Below are 21,734 nucleotides of genomic sequence, written 5' to 3'. Positions count from 1 at the left end.
AATTAAGTCACATAGGGGGAATACATGAGATTGTAAATTTTCTGATTGTAAATTTTCTGAGACTCTACTTCAGCATCTAATGATGCTTCTAAGGCTGTCATTCCTCCTATATTGGAATTAGTGTCATCTTAATCTAAGGAAGAGTTTTCTTATGTTCCACCTTAATTACTCATTGATTTGCTTAATGTATAACATTTGGTTCAGTATTATACATTCCTATCTGTATTCATTTTGATGCCTAGTGTCCCACGTTTGGTCAGTGGAACCCCTTGAGACTGGCTCTTGTGTTCTTTTGAGGGTCCTTATTATTATTTGAGTACTTCTTGACTTTTTCTTTTTTCTTTTTTTTGATACTGGGGATTGAACTCAGGGTGCTTAACCACTGAGCTACATCCCCAACCCTTTTTTGTATTTAATTTAGAGACAGGGTCTGACTGAGTTGCTTAGTTCCTCATCAAGTTGCGGAGGCTTGCTTTGAACTCTAAATACTCCTGCCTCAGCCTCCCGTGCAGCTGGGATTATAGGTGTGCGCCACCGTGCCCAATCACTTCCTTATTTTCTGATGCAATAAGATTTCGGATTTATTGCCCCATCCTAGCATGTGCCCTGACTGAGGCTGGTCTCGAACTTGTGGGCTCAAGTGATACCTCCCAGGTACTTGTTTTCTTTTAGTTGGAGTGGCATGTAGAAGTGTAGATATGGGTACATGGTAAATATTTTTATTTACTGAAAAATCTTTTGTGGTTCTGAGGCTTTATTACTGAGCTATATCCCTGGCCCATTTTGTTTTTTATTTTAAGAAAGAGTCTTGCTAAAATGCCAAGTCTGGTCTGGAACTTGTGATTTTCCTGCTTTAGCCTCCTGGGTTGCTGGGATTACAGGTGTGTGCTACTACACCCGACTTATGATGAATCTGATTTTCTGTGGTTAGGGGTCTAGCTCAGTGATAGAGCCCTTGCCCAATGTGTGAGGCCCTGTGTTCTTTCTTCAGCACAGCAAAAAAATAAAAATTAAAAAATACAAATAAAACAGCAGTCATGTTGCAGTTGAATAAAGGAGTTTCTTGGGTGTCTAATTCTTGACTTTCATTTTCAGTGGAAAAAGGAACATGTGCTATTTTTGGTGCTGGGGATTGAACCTAGGGCTTTGTACATGATAAGTATATGCTATACCACAGAGTTATACCCTCAGTTCCAAAATGGACTTTCCAGGCAAAGTAAGAGCAGGCCCTGCTTGCTTCAGAAAAAAATTATTTCTGCCTAATTTTTTGGAAATTATTGGAATTACTGAGATGATTTCTAAAGAGGAAGGGTATCTGAATGTTGACTTGAGGGACTCTAGCTTCAAATTTTGGGCTGCCTGAGCATGGCTCTATGAAACAGTGCTGTTTGTCAAGGCTTTGAGACAGTGGTTCAAGTGTCCCTTGAAGCTGTGGAGCAGGTGGTCTTTGAAATTATTTTTCTGTAGGTGGATACCAGTATCATAGGAACCTGTGTGCTCCCTATTCTACTTTTTTTTGGGGGGGGGGGGTACCAGGGATTGAACTCAGAGGCACTTGACCATTGAGCCATTGAGCCACATCCCCAGCTCTCTTTTGTATTTTATTTGGAGACAGGGTCTCACTGAGTTTCTAAGTACGTTACTTTTGCTGAGGCTGGCTTTGAACTCATGATCCTCCTGCCTCAGCTTTCTGAGCTGCTGGGATTACAGGCGTACACCACCATACCCAGCCCTCCCTAAACTATTGTTAGATTATATGAACAAATAAAATCTGGCCCATGTCCCCCACTATTTTGAGAATTTAATGAAGAAGGAAAGTTGTTAGATAATAGAGGGCCTTGTTGGGTACGTTTCCTGAGGAAACAAGTATTAATGGGGCTGAAATCTGGAGGGAGAGAGGAATTAAGGGAAAAAATCCAAAAAAATCATTTTTTTTTTTTCTTTTGGCAGAGCTGGGGTGGAACCCAATGTCTCCTGCATGGTAGGCAAGAGCTCTATTGCTGAACTGTACATCCTTAGCCCCCCAAAATTTCACTTAACAGATCCTTGTGAATACTTTATTTGTGTCAGCCAGTGAAGGTGGTACAAAGAGCTATGCACACCCTGAGTGTGCAGAAAGCAGTTTGATAAATGCTGTTTGTTGGGAATTAGGGGAATGATGAGTCTAAGGGCTCCAAGGTAGAGCTGTCTACAAGTTTTGGTCTAGAGGGGGCAGATGGTCTGCATGAAGAGGAAGACTCTATGTGTCCCGATGTCACAGGGAAGCCTGGAGTTGCTCTGAGAGCTCTCAGTTAACATTGAGTTGAACAGGTGGCTAGATGTCTTTGTCAAGTCCCACAGGGTCTTAAGTCCTGCAAATGGTTGAACTTGATCCATGGGTAGCAGTTGTGAGCTGCTTGGGACCATGGTATATCAATTCTGGCTTGGGCAAATTAATCTGGTGAACTGGGCTTCCACTTCTGGCTTAATCTCTTGGTGTGGATATCAGTTTCTTTATATTGTAAAAGAGTAATTAGCTGCTCGGCCTGGATCCAAGGTCATGTGCCAGCCTTATGGCACTACCACATCCAGAACATGATAGTCCTCATTTTGGCTGTTGAGTGCAGGGTAAACCATAGTCTTTGAAACAGGAAGTATTTCTGGAGAGCTTAGTCTGGGCAGCCACCAGTCTGAATGACTGATTTGTCACTCTCAGTTCACTTTGACAGTGGCCCTGTGAGGTTTGAAACAGCATTTCACTGATGAGAAACCTGGTTAGGCAGTAGCTGGGGGCCAACTTCAGGTGCTTGAGCTCATGCCACTGGATCAGGGTGAAGCCAGGGACTGCTGCAGCTGCTGCCACCCTGAGGAGGGCTGGGACCAGGAAACCAGGAGTGAGAACACCTCCTCTACAATTGGTTCCATGTTTACCACCACTGCCTCTGAGTAAATGCTTAACTGTTGCCTTTGTTGGAAGATCTGGGAGAAATGTTCTGGAGCATTTGGAATTATGAGTGTTTTAATAAAGGAGTCCTTGCTCTGGTGAGGATTAGATAGTTATGTTGGGCCATAAGCAAGTCCTTGTGTTTCTTCAGCTGCACCAGTTTTAATTCTTTCAGTGCCTGTTCAGTGTGTTGTCTGGACCCCTAAATATGTGTGTTTAATTCCTGTTCTTTTTTTTTTTTTTTTCAGTGCTATGGATTGAACCCAGGGCCTTGCCCATACTACTGCTGAGCTATATCCCTAATTCTTTTTTATTTTGAGACAGGATCCTGCAAAGTTTTTGAGGCAAGCCTTAATCTTGAAATCCTCTTGCCTCAGTGTCCTGAGCCCCTGGGGTTATAGGCATGTACTTCTATGCTTAGCTTATTTGTTTTTACTTATTAATTTTTGGTGATACTAGGGATTGAACTCAGACGTTCCACTGTATAGCTATATCCTCAGCCATCTGTGTTTATTTTGAGGCAGATTCTCACTAAGTTGCTCAGGATCTTGTTAACCTGCTGAGTTTGGCCTCTAACTTGTGATCCTTAACTTCCTCAACTTCCTGAGTTGCTAGGACTATAGGCATGCACCACCATGCCTGGATCCCAGGAATAAACATTTTTATTTATTTATTTTTTGAGATGGAATCTTGCTAAGTTTACCCATGCTGGCCTTGAACTTGTAATCCTCCTGCATCATTATTCTGATCTTTGGGGGTGGGTGGGGGGTACCAGGGATTGAACTCAGGGGCACTTGATTCCTGAGCCTCATCCCCAGCCCTATTTTGTATTTTATTTAAAGACAGGATCTCACTGAGTTGCTTAGGCTGGCTTTGAACTCATGACCCTCCTATCTCAGCCTCCTGAGTGGCTGGGATTACAGGCATGCTCCAGTGCTCCTGGCTGGATTTTTTTTTTTTTTTTAATACGGGGGGATTGAATCCAGGGGTGCTTTACTACTGCGCTATATCTTTGTGTCTGTCTGTATATATGTATGTTTATCTATCTGTCTATCTATGTATCTATCTATATCTATCTATTTTGAGATAGGGTCTCATTAAGTTGCTGAGGCTGGCCTCAAACTTGTGATCTTTCTGTTTCAGTCCTGATTTGCTGTGATTGTAGGTGTGTGCTACCCTGTTTGGCTAGAATAAACTTTAAAAAAAATTTTTTTTAAACATTTTTAGTTGTCAGTAGACCTTTATTTATTTATATGTGGTACTAAGAATTGAACCCAGTGCCTCACACATGCTAGGCAAGCTCTCTACCACTGTGTGACAACCCCAGCCCCAAGAATAAACTTTTTAAAATTTTTATTTATTTTATTTTTAGTTGTAGATGGATACAACACCTTTATTTATTTTTTTTGTGGTGCTGAGGATGGAACCTAGTGTCTCATGCATTCTAGGCGAGTGCTCTGTTGCTGAACCACAACTCCAGCCCCTAGGATAAACTTTTTTAAATGCTCTGCCTGGGTAGTTTCAAATGTGTGGCCAGGATTTAGAGTCACTGCTCCAGAGGGTAGCAGAACTTGTGCCCTTCACTGAAGTAAGAATCTTAAGGTTTGGATTGTGACTCAGTGGTAGAGTATTTCCATAGCATGAGTGAGGCCCTAGGTTCAATATAGAGTGACCAGAGTCAGCCAGGAACCAGGAGCCTGGGACAGTGCTGGTGGGAGTGGAGAAATACTAGTGAAAAGAGGAGCCTAGGCGGTAAGGAGAGGGATACAGGAACCAGTACTCACTCTGACAGGTCTTTGATCTATTTTTGAATTTATTTGTAAAAGTGGGTCTTGACATACATCACCATAGTGACAGTGTATTCATCTCCCAGGGAAGGCCAAAGGAGAGCAGGTATCTGCCAAAATCCTCCCCATCTTCCTCCCAGTGCCCTTGAATGGACAGGCTGTCTAGGAAGTAGAGATCTTGCTCTTAGGCCTTGGCTTTCCCAGATTGGTGCTGACCTTACCTGCCTTCATCCTGGCCAGCCCTTGCCATCCAGGACCCAGGTGAAATAGACCCTGTCTCAGGCTCAGGGAGCTTTCCACTTAGACTAGTAGGGAAAGTTTTTATTGAGAAACAGAACTTTATGTAATTTTTCATCAGACTTGATTGTCTAAGAGCAAACATTTTCATTTTATGGTGTTCTTCATTTGTGTAAAGATTGAAACAATAATGGAAAGGAATTGCAGTTAAAGAGTGGATGAATTGGCTGTGGGCATGGTGGTGCATGCCTGTAATCCCAAGGGCTGAGGAGGATTTCAAGTTTGAGGCCAGTCTCAGCAATTTTAGCAAGGCATTAAGCAACTTAGTGAGACCCTATCTCAAAATAAAAAAGAACTGGGGGTACTGAGGTTGTGGCTCAGTGGTAGAGCGCTTTCCTAGCACATGTGAGACACTGGGTTCATTCCTCAGCACCACATAAAAATAAATAAAATAAAGGTATTGTGTCTATCTACAACTAAAAAAAAAAAAAGGACTGGGGATATACTTCAGTGGTAAAGTATCTCTGGGTTCAATCCCCAGTTACTTCCCACCCTGGGGGGAAAAAAACACATTAAAAAATATGATTCTTATTGCATGTTTCTTTGTTAGACCAAAGTGCTTATGAAAAAAAGGAAAAGTAATTATTGTAGAAATAGTAGTTGTTTCTTTGATGTATTTATCATTGTCTTTCATCTAAAGAGTAAAACAGATATGGAGTATCATTAATTTGCCACTTGCCAAGTTATCTCTATTCATGCCGTTGTAGCTGGTATTATTTTATTCTGCATTTGCTTAGAAAATAAGACTCTGAGGGTAGACTTAGACTTAATGTAGGAAGTAATAAAAACAAATCTTGTTGGCAGAAAATTTTACTATTGCTGTTTATACTTGTACCCACTGCTCAGGAGGGCTGGGATCCTTGTTAGTCTTTGACTCCTTGACTGTTCTGTCCTCAGCAGACAACCATGCCTCAGGACTGTAGCTTTCCTGTTGAGGCATATATGAAGTTCAAACATGTTCACTTGCCTTCAGAATGTTTTGGAAATGATTGAATGCCAGCTGTGTCCAGGCCTGCAGTAAGTGCCATGCACCAATCATTTGCTGGCTTTGGAGCCCAGTCACTGTGCTTGGTGTTGTATCACCTAGCAGGACATGCGAAACAGGGAAGTAATCAGAACAGGTGCACATGGGTTATCTTTGAAGTGCTGATGATGCCTGTGCAGATGAAGGCCTTGTTACTTCCCTGGCTTTATGGTCAGTGTTCAATTTAATACTTAGGGGCTGGTAGCATAGCTCTGTGGTAGAGTGCTTGCCTGCCATGTGCAAGGACTTGGGTTTGATTCATAGCATTGGAAAAAATAATGTAACACTAATCAATCTATAAGAACAAAAGATACCTGAGATCTTTAGATGAATTGTAAGTAATATGAAAATTAGATTTGTAAACTTTTTAGCATCATAGGACACCCACCTCCCCCGCCCCAAACACACACACACACACACACACACACACACACACCACAAGCTGCTACACTAGTCCTTAAGAGTGTGAGGAAGTAGAAACTCTGGGGTCAGGTGTGTGCTGGGAAACTTCCTGTTTCTTAGCTTTTCTTCATGTGTCCTTTTTGTAAGTCTAGAGTGACTTTTTTTGGGACATCTTTGTGGATTAGTTTATAGAGAGGGCTTGATTTAAAAACAAAACAAAACAAACAAAAAAAACCAAAAACAGATTCTCCACAAATTCTACTGGCAACTGGTGAATGTTCTATATTTTTAGTTCCTTGTTCCAAAGAAGTCTGGATTTTCGTCCAAGCATTTGCTGAAAATGGCAGGTAATTGTCTAAGGCTGGCGGAATACTGGAGGGCTGCTCCCTCTCTTGGGAACAGAAGCATTTCAGAGGAGTGTGTGGCTCTCTATTTGCCCTTCCCCTTTACTTCTGAGGCAGATTAGTGGGGAAGATAATAACAGTTAGATCTGGGAGCAGTGCTACAGAGGACTGCAGTTTTTGTAGCCATTTTCTGAGCCAGTAAGAAATGTCTCAAGCCCACCATGTCCCCATTGCCTTAGGATAAATAACTTGGCCCTGTTGGCCACTGTTCTATTTATTTCTACATCTTTTATTCCCCCACCCCACAAAAATATGTGGGGTGGGGGGATAAAAGAAATAATAAAATAAAAAGGAATAAGTATACGGAGTGATAGAGGCCAAATCCTATTTTATCAGATAAATTCTACATCCTCTTATCAGGGAAGTTCTAAGCAGGTAGGGCAGTGACTTTCCCCCATGGTTCTGTGAGGAGTCAGCTTGTTTAGAGGACCATGTTATTAAGAAATTCTCAGAGTCATCTTTAGCATGAGATAAATGGAAAGAAATTTTTGGTTAGGTTTATTCATAAGACCATAGAACTTAAGATTTAAGTTTTACCAGATGGGGCTAGGGTTGTAGCTCAGTGGTAGAGTGCTTGCCCAGCACATGTGAGGCACCTGGTTTGATCCTCAGCACTGCATAAAAATTAATAAATAAAGGTATTGTGTCCATTTACATCTAAAAAATATTTTAAAAAATACATATGTCAAATGTGGATGATTTAAGGGGCTGGGGCTGTAGCTCAGTGGTAGAGCACTTGCCTAGCATGTGTGAGGCACTGGGTTCAATCCTCAGCACCACATAAAAATAAGTAAAATAAAGGTGTTGTGTTCATCTACATTTAAAAAAAATATTTAAAAAATGTGGATGATTTAAAAAAAATTTAACCAGAAATGCAACAAGAAGACATAAAATCAATTTTCCATTTACAAAAAAGTTTCTTTAATTAGCTCCTTGTACACATATCAGTTTGCATAGAGACTGGGAGAAATTCTACAGGGTGATTATGTGCTCACCTAAGAAGCTAATTGAAGATTTTGTGATAAATGAAGATAAAGAATCTGAAGAATTAAGCTGTGGGCTGGTGGGGTACATCCATGCCTGATAGTTGCTCAGGTTGGAAATTCAAAAGACCCCAAGACCATAGGAAAAAGAAAACACCATCCATACATCAGTAGATTGGGGCCACCACTGAAAATTGCTTTGTAGCTGCAGCTGCAAAGTATTTGGGAACATGTAAATTATAGTGCACGATTTTGATAAAATAGATCTCTTGCATTATCATTCCCTTATTCCTTTTTGCCTTTAGTTTTTAATCCTTGGGTTCTTAAATACAACAATTAATTTATAAATAATTACTACAGAGTGGAAGTCCACTTGTGTTAAGGGAATGATCAAATATGGCAAAAAGGGAAAGTGGAGACAAGTAGGAGGTGAGAACAAAGGTTTCTTCATGCTAACCTAGGTATAAATCCAGTATGGCAGACAGCATTGTCCTGTGGTTGTCCTGTGGCTTTGAGGGAAGAGGAAAGCACTTGGGTGTTCTCAGTGTTATTTAGCCTAGAAGTGCCTAAGTGTACATACTTTTCTAGATATGTGCTGTGCCCCTTAGTGAGCAGGTCAGTATCTTTTGCTGGGGAAGGCTAGCAGCATTGAGGTTGCAGGGCCTGACCAAGGAGTCTTGCCATCACCAGTTTACTGGGAAGTGGTGTTCTTAGGTAGCTCTAGGAAAACCTATTCTGAAGTCAGACATAGCAGACATCCCAGTTTTGCTCACCGTTGGTCTGGCCCACCACTTTAATAACTGGTCATAGAGTCACCATAGCTCTACAGAACAGGGATTCTAGGAGTCTGCAAGATATCAAATGTTCCAGCATTTGAAAGTATACACCTAATACTACCAGAGTAGTTTGTTCAGGATTTGCAGCTGTGGCAAGATTGAAGCAGGTTGAAGGGCCAGTTAGTGCCATCTGAGGGAGAGAAGGAATTCTGCTAGCAGGAAATCCTGAGCCAAGGCAATGGTGCTCGTTTTGTCCTTTTTTTTTTTGGTAGTTGTAGATGGACAGAATGCCTTTATTTTATTTGTTAATTTTTATGTGGTGCTGAGGATCAAACCCAATGCCTCACATGTGCTAGGCAAGCACTTTGCCACTGAGCTATAGCCCCAGCCCTGTTTTTTTAATTTTTTTTTTTTTTTTTTTTTTTTTTTTTGCTGTACAGGGGTTTAACTCAGGGGCACATAACCACTAAGCCACATCTCCAGTCCTTTTTATTTTTCATTTTGAGACAGGGTCTTGCCAAACTGCTTAGAGCCTTGCTAAGTTGCTTAAACTGCTCTCAAACTTATGATCCTGCTGCCTCAGCCTCTTGAGTCACTGGGATCACAGGCTTGTGCTACCATGCCCAGCTCCCCAGTCATTTTTTATTTAGTTAGTTTTTGAGACAAGGTCTTGCTAAGTTGGGAGGCTGGCCTCAAACTTTCAGTCCTACCTCAGCCTCCCTAATTACCTGGGATTTGCAGGCATGTGTCACTATGCATGGCTTGTCTTGTTCTTTAGTAAACAAGGTATGTTGATCTAATTTCTGGCAAGAAAGAAATGTTCTTAATGGTCAAACTTTTAAGAATGTGGCCCAAAAAAGAATGTGACTGAAAGCAAGTCCCAGCTTTAAACACTGAAAGTTGGAAGTATTTGTTTTTGTTTTAATTTTTTTTGTGGGGGGTAGTTGTATATGGATAGCATGCCTTTATTTATTTTTCTGTGATGCTAAGGATTGAACTCAGTGCCTCACACATGCTAGGCAAGCACTCTACCACTGAGCTACAGCCCCAGCCCTGAAATATTTGTTTAAACACACCTTATAGTGAACTTGCAAAAACTTCCAGTCACCAGGGGCTGGGACAGTGTTGTTTAACTCTTGAGGCATTGGGCTCTGGGTCCCACTCATACATTTTAAGACTGCTGGCAGGGTCAACCACTCAGTTAAATGGGAGCAGAGCAGAACAGGGAGCTGGGGGTGACTGAGGCCATGCTGACATTTCATCTAATTTTTCTGCTTTGGAGTTTGATTAGGTTAGGAAGGCCAGCACCCAGCACACTTTTATCAAACTTAATTCATTAAAGCCAGATTAGCGGGCTGGGATGTAGCTCAGTGGCAAAGCATCTGCCTTGCATTCGCGAAGCCCTGGGTTCAACCCCCAGTTCCAAAAAAGGCAAAAAAAAAAAAAAAGAACCCCACCAAAAATAATAATAATAAGATTAAAAAAAAAACAAACAAACCAACCTTTGGCTGGGGATATAGCTCAGTGGGTAGAGTGCTTGCCTCACATGCACAAAGCCCTGGGTTCAATCCCCAGCACTGCCAAAAAAAAAAAAATTATAAAGCCAGATTAGCATACTAGTTTAGAGTTGTGGCACTGATATTTTTTTCTTTTGTAGTGTAATAGAAAAAATAGAAAACTCAGCTTTTAACTTGAAAATATGAAATAAGGTGGTCATAGCCTTTATTCTTTTCTCTGTACTGTGCAGAAGTCTGCCAAATACCTGCTCTGTGCCAATAACCTGGTTGGGGAGAGAACAACAGAGTAAATGCTGTCAAGACCTGGGCAGTGGGTCTTTCCTCCCTCTTTTCCTCTCAGGGCAGCGATCATCATCACCTTTTACTGCAACAGATATTGATCATCCTGCCTCACAGTGTAGCCTCACTTTCTTTGTCTGAATTGGGGAGAAGGGGATAACGAGGTGGAGCTTGGTAAGTCAGAAAGCAAATTTTAATTTCCAATAAGTACTTACTAGAAAATGCCTGTTTAAATTGTAATGCATTCTGCTGTCGTATATAAATAAAAAAATAATTAAAAAAAAAGAAAATGCCTGTTTATAATATATTAGTCTTAAGTACAGTTGTGGGTCACTTAATGGGGTTCATTCTGAGAAATGTGTTAAGAGTTTTGTTATGTGAACATTATAAAGTATACTTATGCGGGCTGGGGATGTGGCTCAAGTGGTAGTGCGCTCGCCTGGCATGTGTGCGGCCCTGGTTCGATCCTCAGCACCACATACAAATAAAGATGTTGTGTCCGCCAAAAACTAAAAAATAAATATTAAAAATTCTCTCTCTATCTTTCTCTCTCTCACACTCTCTCTTTAAAAAAAAAAAAATAAAGTGTACTTATGCAGAACTAGATGGTATAGCCTTGTACTTCTAGGTTATCTGATACAGCTTATTGCTCCCAGACTACAGACTTGTGCAGCATGTCACTGTACCAAATACTATAGGCTATTGAAGCACATTTGTGTGTATTTAATCATATAAAAGGTACAATAGAAATACCAAATGAAACATTAAAAGAGGAGCCAGGTGTGTTAGTGCATGCCTATAATCCCAGTGACTTGGGAAGCTGAGGCAGAGAATTGCAAGTTTGACATCAGCCTCTGCATCTTAGACTTTAACTCAAAATTAAAAAAAAAAAAAGAAGAAAAGAAAAAAGAAAAAAAAAAAACCCGAGGATGTAGCTCAGTGGTAGAACACCCCTAGGTTCAATCCTTAGTACTGAAATAAATAAATAAGAAGATAGACATATAAATAGGACATTACACGTCTTCAGACTTTGTAACACTGTATGCTTAAGCTACCTTAAATTTATATAAAAAAATTCTTCAGCAATAACTTTCACTTACTATAACAATTTTACTTTATAAACTAAAATTTTATAAAACCTTTCACTCTTGTAATAACAAAACACAAACATATTGTACAGCTATACAAAAATATTTTACTTATATTCTCATTCTATGTTTTTTTATTTTTAAACTTGTTACTTTTTAAACTTTTTTTTTTCCAAAAACACATTAATCTGTGCCCACAAAGACTTAGAACCATCACTGTCACTGTCTTTCACCCCTACATTTTGTCCCATGGGAGATCTTCAGGGGCAAAACAGTCATGAATCTTTCATCTTCTATTGTAGCAATGTCTTTTTCTGCAGTACCTTCTGTGCTTTGTTTTGTTTTTTTTTTTTTTTTCCTGTGCTAACGATCAAACCCAGGGCTTTGTATAAGCTAGACAGATTCTGCACCCAATCCGTGAAATACCTTCTGAAGGATTTGTATAAGACTGTTCTGACAGTTAACTTTTTTTGTTTTGGCAGTCCTGGAAATTGAATTCAGCCTCACATAGTAGGCAAGTGCTCTATCACTGAAATATACCCTCAGCTTTGTGCTATACTTTCATGCAGCTGGCAGTGAGGCAGGTTTATTTACATCAGTATTACCATAAACACATGAGAAATGTATTGTGCTATGGCCAGGTGATAGGAATCAGCTCCATGCACTCTTGCAGGGCCACTCTTAGACACTATCTTGAACATATTATGTGACTGACTGTATTTTGTTAGTTTATTACCATTTCTGTTTTGTGATTTAGTAATGTGTGTAAATTTTTTTTTTCCTTAAGGTACTGGGGATTGAACCCAGGGATGCTTTACCACTGAGCTACGTACCCAACTCTTCTTTTTACTTTTATTTTGAGATAGTGTCTTGCTAAGTTGCCCAAGCTGGCCTCAAACTTCTGTGATCTTCCTGCTTGAGCTTCTTGAGTCATTGGGATTGCAGGCTTTTGCCACTACACCCAGCTAATATATGTAATTTTTTAAATATTTTTTTTTTTTTAGGTGTAGATGGACACAACACAGTGCCTTTATTTTTATGTGGTTTTGAGGATCGAACCCAGATCCTGCCCGTGCTAGACGAGCGCTCTACCACTGAGCCACAATCCCAGCCCCTGTAATTCTTTTTCAATACTGGGGATTGAATCCAGGGGTTCTCTACCACTGAGCTACACCCCCAGTCCTTTCCATTTTTATTTTGAATTAAGGTCTCAACTAGGTTGCTGAGGCTGGCTTTTTTTTTTTTTCAAGATGTTTTTATTTATTTTTTTTTTAAGAGAGAGAATTTTTTTTTTAATATTTATTTTTTTTAGTTTTTGGCGGACACAACATCTTTGTTTGTATGTGGTGCTGAGGATCGAACCCGGGCCGCACGCATGCCAGGCGAGTACACTACTGCTTGAGCCACATCCCCAGCCCAACTGAGGCTGGCTTTGAACCTGCAACATTTCTGCCTTAGCTTCCTGAGTTGCTGAGATTAGGGGCCTGCACCACCACTCCTGGCTAATGAACATAAATCTTTTTTTTTTTTAATTTTTCATTTTTTTTGTAGTTGTAGATGGACAGAATACCTTTATTTATTTTTATGTGGTGCTGAGGATCAAATCAGTGCCTCATGCATGCTAGACAAGCTCTCTACCACTGAGCCAAAGCCCCAGTCCCATGAATGTAAATCTTAATTGGATATTTCTATGAAATTTGGAAAGACTGTGACTAGCAAATGAAGTCTCATACCTAGTACAGGGTAGGTAGTTAGTAAATGTGTGCTGAAGTATTAATTGTTGCACTGTCTTAAGATAATTGTAGTTTGCTTTAGTTGGGTTTTTGGATGCCGCATAAGTGATAATGTATTTCCATTTGGATTCTGCTGAGGCAGGCCACCCACCCCTTATACTTGTTCCTCCATCTCCACCCTGCCTCCCACTCTCAGTGCTACATATAAATGGATGGTTAGTCTGGGTCCTTGTCTTTGATCTCAGTTTAACTTTTTCCATTCTCAGTGACCTGCATGGGCACTTGCAATTAAAAGACTGGACTGTGTTATCATGGGGACATATTCCCAAAGACTCCTGAGGTGTTTTTTCCTAAAGTCTGATTGGTGCGATTCTGAGTAATCTACCTACCTTATCTACCTTCCTTCCTTCCATGGTGCTGGGCATTGAACCCAGAACCTTGCACATCACATGCTAGGCAAGTGTTCTCCCACGGAGCCACCCCTCAATCCTAAGTAATGTTTTCTTTTTTTTTTTGATACCGGGGATTGAACCCAGCAGTGCTTTACCACTAAGCTATATCTATCTTCAGAACTTTTAAATTTTTTCTTTTGCTTAGGGCCTCACTGAGTAGCTGAGACTTGCCTTGAACTTGATAGCCTCCTGCCTCAGCCTCCTGTATTGCCTGGGTTGTAAGCATGCACTACCACACCCGGCTTGAGTAATGTTTTCTTTTCTTTTTTTATTATTTTTTTTAATATTTATTTTTTAGTTGAGTAATGTTTTCTAAAATATTTATTTACTTACTATAGCAAAGTATGCATAACATAAAATACACCATCTTAACCATTTAAAAACAATTTTGTGTGTGTGTGTGTGTGTGTGTGTTTTGGTGCTGGGAATTGATCTCAGGGCTTTGTACATGCTAATAAACATGCTCTTTGTAGCATTGAGCTACATCCTTATTCTAAAACAAAATTTTAATTGTAAAGAAAAGTGGGTAGAGCTAAGCGTGGTGACGCAAGCAAGTAGCTCAGGAGGCTGAGGCAGGAGGATCTCAAGTTCAAAACCAGCCTCAACAATGGCCAGAGGCTAAGCAACTCAGTGAGACCAGTCTCTAAGTAAAATACAAAATAGGGTTGGGAATGTGGCTCAGTGGTTGAGTACCTCTGAGTTTAATCTCTGGTACCACACCCCCAAAATGGGAGAATTTATGTATAGAGAATGTGATTGATCAAATTATGTGCATGTGCAGATATGGCACAATGAGTCCCATTATTATGTAAAATTAAATGCAGCAATATTAAAAAAAAAACAAAACCTCAAAAAGTTACCATCTGGGGTGCTGGGGTTGTGGTTCGGTGGTAGAGTGCTTGCTTTGCATGTGCGAGGCCCTGGGTTTGCTCCTTAGCACCATAAATAAATAAACAAACAAATAAAAAAATGTGTTGTGTCCAACTACAACTAAAAAATAGATATTAAAACAAAAATTACTACCTGGGGGCTGGGGATATAGCTCAGTTGATAGAGTGCTTGCCTTGCATGCATAAGGCGCTGGGGCTGGGTTCCTTCCCCAGCACCACACACATACACACACACACACACAAAAAAAAAAAAAAAAACAAAAACCCAACAACATCTGAATAGGTTTTAAATGTACTATTCAATAGTGAGTAATGTTTAACTTCAGCATATGGCCTTGCATGCAACAAGGCCCGGAGTTCAATCCCTGCCACCAAAAAAGAAAAAAGCAAAAAAACTGTGGTCCAGTGGAGAACAGCTATTTAGTCCTGGATTTTGAACTGTATCTTCCTTCTCTTTCTCAAGAACAATGTTTGCATCTGGGTGAATTTATGCCCAGGTGTTAAAACTTTGCTTCTTCCTTCCTGCTTTTCTTGGGAAAAAACAAAACTAGTATCAGCAGAAATCATTGCCTTTTGTGGATTTTTGCTTTTGGTATCTGTGATGAGTTAGACTTAGGACTTGCTGACTTTATCCCAGCTCATTCTGGTTCCTCTGGGTGAGGTGAGGATGCATCCCTGTGCTGAGTCTCTGAGTCTGGGGCTTCCTGGGATTTCACCCTAGATTGTCCTTTCATCTTTGGGGACTGAATTCCCAGGAGCTTGGTGAAGGTTTCCTGCTCAGGTATTCTTCCTTTACCTTCAAAACCCTTGTGAAAGTGCTTCCTAAGTAGTACTGTTGGGTGCTACATGTATCTAGGGTGCTGTGGGACTTTCCTCTTAGGTACTGGCAACTCTTAGGCAGGATTGTAGGCTTTTACCAAGAGAAGAGGGAGAAGGCAGTTGGAGTAGCCACTTCTGGAACAGCTTTGCCCTCTCCAGGCTTTGCAGGCACGAATACTTTTAAAGTGTCCTTGTCCCTCCGGGACATCTGAGACTGAGGGATGGAATTGCTGCCTGGCAACTGTATCTATCACCCTGTGTGCCCTGGTTGAAGAACATGTGTTGAGAGGACCAGGGGCTTCCCCAAGGCTCTGGGAAGTTCCTTTCTAAATGGAATTGGATTTCATTAAAGTGCGGGGCCATATTGAGACTCTCAGACGTAGACATGGGCACTGCACTGAGTGCTGGCACAGGAAGTGGATTCCCAGTTCCCATCATTTGTTTCTCAGTAGGAGAGCTTTGGCAGCTCCTGTTAGCCAGACAGTGGTAAGATCACCTGGGACATATTCTTGGGTGGCCTTGAGCACTTTTTGGTAGTTGAAAGGACATAATGTGAGTATATGTGTGAAGTGTTAAAATTAATGGTCTTGTCAAGAAGACTGAACCTCTCTTTTTAAAAAATATTTTTTAGTTGTCAGTGGACCTTTATTTTATTTATTTTTATGTGATGCTGAGAATTGAACCCAGTGCTTCACACGTTAGGTAAGTGCCACCAGTGAGCCACAACTCTAGCCCCAAGACTGAACCTCTCTTTCATCATGGTCTGACTACTAGGCTCTCTGTGACCATGGTTGAGTATTTACTTCTCTTTGGGCCCTGATCCCTGATAAAAGAGGAGGAGAAGGATCTTTTCATTATGATCAAGTGTGTGGTTATGAGACTTATGTGAAAAAACCTTCAAGAGGACCATCATAATACTGGTGTGTGGGTACAGCCTACCAGTTTCCTAATACAGACAGATATGACTCTTGCTTATAGGGAGCCAATATCAGAAAGACACATGCTGCTTTTTGACAAGTTTCAGAAAGATCTTTTCTCTCCAGAATAAAACTACATGTAGTAGTTGGAGTTGTGCCTTGTACATTGCCTGCCTTCTAAATGCAGAGCACTTAGTCATGCCCATGGAACAGACACCCTATGTCGTCATGTGTCTACAGATAGCAGACTGAGCTTATGTTCCTGGCAGGGTAGAGTGTATCTTATTACTGATTTTTTTTCCCCCAAAAAAGCTGAGAATTTAAAATTGAGAATCAAATTAGAGAAATAATTTTCCAAAAAAGCTGAGAATTTAAAATTGAGAATCAAATTAGAGAAATAAATCAAAGATAAGCTGGATCTAAGAAGTAAAAAGTAAGTAAACTAGAGTACACATATAGGAAGAAAAAATGTTTTTTAATAGGCCTGTGTTTTCTTCATTCATTGATTAGGAGTGTGGCTGTCTCTGTGTGAGTGCTGGGTATACATTAAGTGGATATACATTAGATATATTGCTGCACTCCCAGAATTTTGTCTTGGTGAAATGTTGGTTGAGCTGAACCATTTACTAAATAAAAGTTAAAATGCATGAAAAAGGGAAAGGAAATTAAAGGAGGTACTATGTGTTTTAATGCTATTTAAAATTGTAACTATAACTTTAAGAGTTTTCTTAACTGTTACATAGGGAATGGGGAGGCTAAGGCAGGAGGGTGGCAAGTTGGGAGTTCAGCCCAGGCAATTTATCAAGGTAGACCCTGTCTCAGAAAATAAAAAGGGTCACCAGGTGCAGTGGCACATGCCTGTAATCCCAGCAGCTAGGGAGACTGAGGCAAGAGGATTATGAATTCAAAGCTAGCCTCAGCAAAAGTAAGGTGCTAAGCAACTCAGTGAGACCCTGTCTCTAAATGAAGTACAAAATAGGGTTGGGGACTGAGTTCAATCCCTGGTTCTTAAAAATAAACAATAAAAAGGGCCAAAGAACAAACAACTTAGAAATTAAAGTGATACAATAAGCCATAAACACAGTGGCACACACCTGTCATCCCAGCTACCTGGGAGACTGAGGCAGGAAAATCACAAGTTTAAGGCCAACCTGGGCAACTTATTGAGACCCTGTCTCAAAATAAACAAGGAGATACAGGTTTGACTCAGTAGTAGATATTTGCCTAGCATGCCTGAGGTCTGGGAGTAATCCTTCAGTGCCACCGAAAGAAAAATAGAAAAACGTGTTTTTTTTTTTTTTTTTTTTTTGGTACTAGAGATTGAACCCAGGGGCGATTAACCATTGAACAACATCCCCAGCCATTATTTTTTATTTTGAGACAGGGTTTCACTAAGAAGCTTAGGGTTGCTGAGACTGGCTTTGAACTTGTGATCTTCCTGCCTCAGCCTCTTGAGTTGTTGGTATTACAGTTGTGCACTGCTGCGCCTAGCTTATTTCTTAGATTTCTAAAAATTTTGAGATAAATTTGTGTTCACATACAAAACTAGTTACCATATAGTTAGAAACTGTAGAGATGGGCTGGGGAGTGTAGCTCAGTGGTAGAGCACGTTTAGCATTCAGAAGACCCTGGGTTTGAACCACAGCACTTAAAAAAAAAAAAAAAAGCAAGTGAAGAAATAAAAAAAATTTAGAGAGATCCTGTGTATACTTACCCAATTTCTCCTGATAACATGTTGGAACGCTAAAGTACAGTAGTGTAATCAATATACCCTGACCTGGTATAGTAAAGGTAGATAACATTTTCATCCACACAAGAATCCCTCTTGGGGGCTGGGGTTGTGGCTCAGTGGTAGAGCGCTCGCCTAGCACATGCAAGGCCCTGGGTTCGATCCTCAGCACCACATATAAATAAATAAATTAAATAAAGATATTGTGTTCAACTATAACTAAAAAATAAATATTAAAAAAACAAAAGAATCCCTCATGTTGCCCATTTATACCCACACCTACTTCCCTCATATGTTGGAGTCCTTCCTTAACCACTGGTAACTACTAATTTATTCTCCATTTTTATAATTTTGTCATTTCAAGAATGTTATAAAAATGGCATACAAAGAATGTTATAACACTTTTTCACCTATTGTGATTACTTCAAAATTCACCTGAATTATTGAGTGTATCAGTAGTTCATTCTTTTGTGTGTGTGTTACTGGGGCCTTATGGATACTAGGCAAAAGCTCTACCACAGAACTACTTCCTCATTCCTTTTACATTTTTTGTTTTGAGACAGGGTCTCATTAAATTGCCCAGATTGGACTTCAACATGGGATCCTCCTGCCTCAGACTCCTGAGGAGCTGGGATTACAGGCATGTGCCACAGCACCCAACTAGTTTATTTCTTTTCTTTTTAAAATTCCCTTTTAAAAAATATTATTTTTTAGTTATAGGTAGACACAATATCTTTATTTTATTTTTTTTAATGTGGTGCTGAGGATCAAACTCAGTGCCTCATGCATGGTAGGCGAGAGCTCTACCTCTGAACCACAACCCCAGCCCTAGTTTATTTCTTTTTATTGAGCATTAGTATTTGATGGTTGGGGGGTGCTGGGGATGTGGCTTAGTGGTAGAGGGCTTTGCTACAGTTTGTTTAATCTTCACCCATTGAAAGACCTTAGGTTGAAAGGCAAAACCCATCCATTGAATTACTTTAGTACCATTATAAAAAATGAGTTTGGCGTATTCCTGTAGGTCTGTTTATGGATTCTGTTCTATTGAACTATGTGTGTTTTCCTCCACCAATACTGCCTTATTACTATAGCTACACGATATCTGAATCTTGGTATTAGATAAAATAATTTCTCTATATTTTTCTTTTTCAAAACTATTTTGAGGGCTGGGATTGTGGCTCAGCGGTAGAGTGCTCGCCTAGCACATGCGAGGTGCTGGGTTCTATCCCGAGCACCACATAAAAATAAATAAATAAAATAAAGATGTTATGTTCAACTACAACTAAATTATATTATAATTATATATATAAACTATTTAATAAGTTCAATTCTTATTCATATAAATTTTTGAATACTCTTTTATCTCTATAGAAAACTTTCTGGAATTTTGATATGAGTTGCATTAAACCTTGTATTTTCTAGGATTGCTGTAAAAATATTGCTACAACCTTAATGGCTTAAAGTAACACACATTTATTCTTTCATAGTTCTGGAGACCAGAAGTCCAAAATCAAATCTTGGTAAGGACTGGGAGGGTCTCTGGAGGCTCTGGGGGAGAAGCCATTCCTGGCTGCTTATTCTAGTGGCTACCAGCATTCTTTTGTGGCTTTATCACTTCTACTCTCTGCCTCAGCTTTCATGTCCTTTTTATTTATTTATTTATTTTTTTTTTGAGAGAGAGAGAGAGAGAGAATTTTTTAATATTTATTTTTCAGTTCTCGGCAGACACAACATCTTTGTTTGTATGTGGTGCTGAGGATCGAACCCAGGCGCACACATGCCAGGCGAGCACGCTACTGCTTGAGCCACATCCCCAGCCCTTTCATGTCCTTTTATATCTCTTTCTGTGTGTAATCTTCAATTTTTGCATCACTAGCCCATTTTATTTTTATTTTTTATTTTGAGATAGGATCTAAATTGCCTGGTCTGGACTTGAACTTGTGATCATCCTGCCTTGGCCTCCCAAGTTGCTTCAATTTACAGGCATATGCTACCACGTCTTGCTATTTTTTTGCTGTACTGGATATCAAACTCAGAGCCTCATGCATTGCCAGTCACTACCATTGAGCCACATCCCCAGCCCCCTTTTTATTTTTGAGATAGGGTTGCATAAGTTTCTCTAAACTCGTAGTCCTCCTGCCTTAGTCTGCTGAGTAGCTGGAATTCCACGTAGGCATTCACCACTGTGCCTGGTTTAGCTGACTTTTTCTGATACTGCGCCAGCAGGAGAAGGCTGGGCAAAGAAAATTCAGGCTTCTTATAACTGGGGCTATTGTCACACTATTACTGACCAGTGGGGATGAAAGTTCTAGCTATCTAATTTTCTCTGATGCTACCCTATTGAGGATATTTGGTACACTTTGTTGCAGCTTCACTAGGGTGGAAGTCTTTGTTGGTGTGAGTAGGGGTGGGACCATAGTTTTTTCTTATAGAATATATTTTTTGATACTGGGGATTGAACCCCAGGGCATCCTACCATAGAGCTATATCTTCAACTTTTTTTGTGTGTGTGGTGCTGGGGATTGAACCCAGCACCTTATGCATGTGAGGCAAGCACTCTACCAACTGAGCTATCTCCCCATCCCCTATCCTCAACTCTTTGTTTTTTATTTTGAGATATAAGGTCTTGCTAATTTGCTTGAGCTGCCCTCAAACTTGTGATCCTCCTGCCTTAGTTTCCTGAGTAGCTGGGATTATAGCTGTATACCACCGTACCCAGTACTTGTGGTGTTTGACTGGAGCTATTATTGTCCTAAAGTTTTCTGTCATTCTAGGGTTCTTCTTACCTTTCCTTTGATTAGAGAAAGCAAGACATTTTTTGGAACTTTATGTATATTATATATAATAATTTGTATATTATATATATAATTTGTAGGTGGACACAATACTCTATTTTATTTATTTATTTTTATTTGATACTGAAGATTGAACCCAGTGCCTCACATGTGCTAGGCAAGTGCTCTACCACTGAGCTACAACCCCAACCCTGGGACTTTAATTTTGTCTCATCAGTTAACATTTCTGGGTTGCCAGCTTCTCATATCTCTCTCTCTCTCTTTTTTTGGTGGTTCTGGGGATGGAACCCAGGGGTTCTTTACCACTGAGATACACCCACTTCCTTTATATTTTTATTTTGAGATAGGATCTTGCTAAGTTGTCCAGGATAGCCATGAATTTGTGATCCTCTTGCCTCAGCTTCACAAGTCTCTGGGATTATAAGAATGTGCCACCGTGTCCATTCAGCTTCTTTAGCTCTAATTCTAGCATTTTTGAGGCAAAAAGAAAACTCAGAAAACTCACCACTGTGTTATCTCTGAAGTTCTGGGACCCCTTGTTGGTCTGCTGCTTTCTTTTCACATTTTAGACTTATATTTGCTTTATATATAATATCTAGGATTTTTAATTTAATTTTAAAATTTTTTTTTTAGTTGTTGATAGCACCACATATAAATAAAATAAAGGTCTGAGAATCAAACCTAGTGCCTCATACATGCCAGGCAAGTGTACTACTGCGGAGCCATAGCCCCAGCCCTCTTTTTTTTTTTTAATTTTTAATTTTTAGTTGTAGATGGACACAATATCTTTATTTTTATGAGGCGCTGAGGATTAAACCCAGGGCCTCATAGGTTCTAGGCAAGTGCTCTATCGCTGAGCCACAACCCCAGGCTGCCTTGTTTTCGTTATCAATTTTGGTTTTGTTTACTTTGCATTACC

General features: G+C 40.1%; 1 protein-coding gene across 20 annotated transcripts in view; it reads left to right on the top strand.

The window, feature by feature from the left end:
* Dag1 (dystroglycan 1) overlaps positions 1-21,734 on the top strand; it is a 62,419-nt gene that overhangs the window by 23,621 nt on the left and 17,064 nt on the right. For 4 of the 20 annotated variants that reach the window (XM_058574964.1, XM_046431335.2, XM_058574960.1 and 1 more), the window contains one exon: positions 19,508-19,540. The exons of 10 other annotated variants lie outside the window; for them this stretch is intronic. The gene's annotated coding sequence lies outside the window, so the exon portion shown is untranslated. Of the gene's footprint in view, positions 1-10,343; positions 10,567-19,507; positions 19,541-21,734 lie in introns of all 20 variants that reach the window. 6 more of the 20 variants (XM_058574963.1, XM_058574962.1, XM_046431331.2 and 3 more) reach the window with 4 other exon arrangements.

Source organism: Marmota monax, unplaced genomic scaffold, assembly GCF_021218885.2.
Source record: "Marmota monax isolate L192 unplaced genomic scaffold, Marmota_monax_Labrador192_F-V1.1 WCK01_AAM20220418_F8-fsc00022, whole genome shotgun sequence".
NCBI classification, from domain to species: Eukaryota; Metazoa; Chordata; class Mammalia; order Rodentia; family Sciuridae; genus Marmota; species Marmota monax.
Note: the sequence above shows the minus strand (reverse complement) of the source record. Positions and strands in the feature narration are given on the sequence as shown.